Source organism: Aquarana catesbeiana, linkage group LG04 (genome assembly GCF_042186555.1).
Source record: "Aquarana catesbeiana isolate 2022-GZ linkage group LG04, ASM4218655v1, whole genome shotgun sequence".
Taxonomy (NCBI): Eukaryota; Metazoa; Chordata; class Amphibia; order Anura; family Ranidae; genus Aquarana; species Aquarana catesbeiana.
The window spans coordinates 416,413,117-416,417,319 of NC_133327.1; positions in this window are offsets into that span (position 1 = coordinate 416,413,117).

Consider the following 4,203-nt stretch of genomic DNA (forward strand, 5'->3'; position numbering starts at 1 on the left):
CAATACAATACAATACAATAGTGTTAACACAATATAACACTGCACATTTATGACCCATATCGTCCACAAAACAGAGCAAAGGGAATACCCCAACCCACCATTTGGAAAGGAAAGAAAAAAAAACAAAAAAAACAAACAAACAACCCATACAAACCCAAGGGAAGCCCAAACTCCATACCTCAGAGATGAGTCTTGGAGTGAGCACCACACCCCAAGTGTGGTGCGATCATCCTTTACATATTCATGTGTGGCTTATGTATACATTTGCGTGTAAGCACAGGGGGCGGTGGCACTTTACATTTTTTTATTTTTATTATTTGTTTCATCCAAAACTTTTTTTACACTGTCTCTTTATTTTTTTTTTTTATTTAATTTATTGCTATCACATGGGATGAACAACATCCCTTGTGACAGCATGGGACGTGACAGGTCCTCTTTATGGAAAGATATGGTGTCTATTAGACTTCAAATTTCTCTTCTGGCCTCCAATGCAGCCATTCAGACACAGATTGTCTGATACTTGTCGCTTCCGGTTTCTGGGGTCACAGAGAGGAAGGAACAAGATCAGTTCTTCTCTCTCTTTCTGTGTAGGGCCACCATCATCGCCAGTTGCATCACTCCTGGGCTCTGCGATTGGACCCGGCCCTTCCGCCACCCACGGAAATGATTAGGGTGGCTGTCCAAATTTTGATACCAGTATAACCACTTCAACCTAAGGACATCCATGGACATCCTACAGTATTGAAGCGGTTAAACTGTGCCAATTTTATTTCTTTGTAAGTGTCATTTTTGCTGTACCACATCCTACAATGAGAATAAGTAGCATCTTCCCCAAAATGCATACCCAACCCTTTGGGTCTGGTATGGGTAAGGGTTTACCTCATGCAAAAAAACAAAAAAAAGTGTGGTCCCTCCAAAAATCATTACCAGGCTCTCAATCCAAGCATGTAGCCTGGCTAGCCGGGAAAGGACGAGAATGCGCCCCTGTTCTCCTGAACCACATGAGCTCAATACGAGGAGGAGAACCCCCTGGCATTGCACCTTGTCCCCATGTTGATGAGGACAAGGATCTCTTCCCCAAAACCCTGGCTGGTGGTTGTGGGAGTCTGCAGACAGGGGGTTTATCAGAGTCTGGAAAGCTTCTTTAATAATAAGGGAGTCCCTGAATATGGGGGTCCTGTATTATAAAAATAAAAAGTCCTCCCCCAAAAAGTCTCTAGTTGTATATCAATCATCAATCACAAAGCCCAGGGCCCATGGATTCATAAAAAAACAAAAAACAATGACCCAGCGTACATGATTGATATAAACGATACACCTAGCCAAGTGATTCTGTCAATGTCACTTCCCAAATATGGTCAGTGTCCATATTTGGGGAGTGATGTCACCTCTGTCCCCATCCAATAAGTTACGTGGCCAGAGATTCCTGGTCACATCAGTGGTTTCTAGAAACACAGAAGGTGCAAGCACCCCCTGCTTTCTTAGCAACCACTGATAGCTGGATGCTGTTATATATAGAAGTGGTATTTCTATGATTTTTGGTTCCTGCCAAACAGACAAAAGTTTAGGCATTCATCCGAAAACTTGCACAGCCAAAGTTCAGACTGAACCCAGGTTAGGACTGAATTGTCAGCTATACATAACAGGTATAAAATATGTTACATATAAATAGACTCTTATGAAAACATTTTTATTGAAATTAATGGTCTGGGGACAGGGTAACTTTAAGGAAACCTGCACCAAAAGAAATCTGTAGCCTGCCATTGTTGATGCGCTGTTTGGCTTCAAAGCCTTCTGAACAAGTATGAAACAAGTAAGACAGAGTGAAGTCAGAACTACTGATTTACATATTTGTTCTGGGTCAGTGACTGAGAAAGTACTGAAACCACAGGATCAGCAGGAAAATTGCATATTCAGAAGGGGAGTCCAGAAATAGCAATGCTCTATGCTCTTTTAGCACAGGTTTTCTTTAATGCTGAGTCTTTATTTTTGTAAATGTTATGTACAAGTGTACCTGTAATATTCCACAACCATATACATTACGTAAATGATACAGTGATGCAGTTGAGGGATAAAGAGGACATCATGCTATATTAAATAGATTTACCATAAAACATGTTGTTTTCCCCCAAGCAACCAAGTCAAGAGAAGAGAGGAAGCTTAACATGACAAAGGTGTGAGACTACTGTGGTATTTATGGAATGCACACCCACATGTGAAAAGTGATGCAGTGTGCATCATCCACTGTGATGGTCCCTTTTACAAAAGGCAATGCTGCATGTCAGAATCTCTTTAGTTATTTCTGTTTTTTGTTTGTTCTTTTAGGATAGCAAATATAGGAGGTTCCCTTGCTGACTTGATTGGGGCAAGTTCCAAGACGTGAATCATTATCCTTCCTAAAGCCTAACTTCAGCTTCTGATGAAAACTAAAATTAAAACCTCATAATTGTTTTGAGGGAAACAAGCAGGTTCTGACCAGGAGACAAACGTCACATGTAATAGCAGTATTACTACTGCTATTAGACATGACTGCCTGCTGCCTGTTGTTGGAAGGATGCCAGAAGGCGCATACACCACCAAGTCCTTCACAACTAGTGATATCACCAGCCTCATTCACTTACTGTATATGTCCAGCAATACCTGGCCTGGTATGGTTCAGGAGGGAGGCACAAAATTACCTCTCCTTTCCTGGCCTGCCAGGCTGCATGCTCGTATAAGAGCTTGGTGGTGTTTTTTTGAGAGGGGGAGGGTTTTGTTCCCATGCCGGTTTTAATTTTTGCCTTGGGTTCCCTCTTAAAGTACATACCAGACTAAAAAGGTCTGATAAAGAATTTGGGGGGTCTCATGCCATTTGTTTTTTAGCATGGGGTCCCACCTAAAACTCATGTCAAACCTGAAGGGCCTGGTATGAATTTGAGGAGGAACCCCATGCCAATTTTTTTGTGGGGGGTCCCGCATTAACATTTTTGTTAGAACCTCCTCTAAGATAAGGGTCTGGTATAGATGAAAGGAATTCCCCACCACTTTGTTTACACAGTAGCCAAGAGCTGTAATTTTTCCAACAATTTAAACATGCTTTTTTCTTTGTAAATGTCAGTGTTGCTGTAGTGGGTTGTATACATTGCACAGATGTGTCACTTCACAGGCAGGGTCAAGACAGTTATGCTTTTTAATATTTATTTGCATTTTTAATGTTTCATTTAAAGCATTACTAAAATCACTGCTTCCCACCAAACTAAATAAAAAAAATTTTTTTTTGCTTTGGTACATGTTTCCCAGAGCAGTGCCCAACCGCCCATGCCATGTGTTTAACAATCCCTGGCATATTAGCCTAGAAAAAGGTCATTACTTTTTTTTTTAACATTCAGCTCCCATTGACTTTAATAGAGTTTAGCACCCAAACTTTAGTCATGTTTGACGACCCTATGCCAAATCAAACCTAGGTACATTCAGCTCATTACTACTTTGGATGTAATGTCCACCTTCTATTTGGTGCTGTCTCCTGGGGACTCCTCACTCTACCCAACGCTGCTGGTCCTCCTCCAGGTTGTAAATAAATAAAATTGATGCGCTATTATCAACCTGTAATGAAGCACAGTACCACCTAATACTCGTGAGAAAAAAGTGACAATGTGTGAAATTGTGTATCAAACTGCCACTCAAATAAATGCAAAAAAATGATAATGCAAAAAATAAAATAAATAAAAAGCCAAAAAATAAATAAAATACAATACAATGTGAATCTTCTATACCAAATGCTAAAAAAACAATTTTTATAATCTCACGTGCAATGCCCATTCACCTTCCAAGAAAAAAATAGGCACAAATATGTAGGCATAAACAAGTCTGTAGGAACAAAAAAGTCTGTGGAATCTTTGCATATATCTGCCAATCAAGCTGACTCCAATCTCTGATGAAATCAATTGGGCTGTTGTAACCCCTTTTGCTTGTCTTTACTCCTTGATATAAAACAATCTTTTGGCCATGGATCCCGGTTCTCAGAAAAAAGAAACACAAAATAGCGCAATATTGCTGAAAACAACTGGGCTAGATAAGCTAAAAACATACACTCACATGTGCCCAGGCCATACAAGCATGTCAATAACAGTCAGGCTCACTCCTCCTCACAGCCCCTCTGTGTACCACACACCCTAGGCTGATGTCACTGGCTCCTACTCCCGACGCATTGCGTCACAGGTCCCG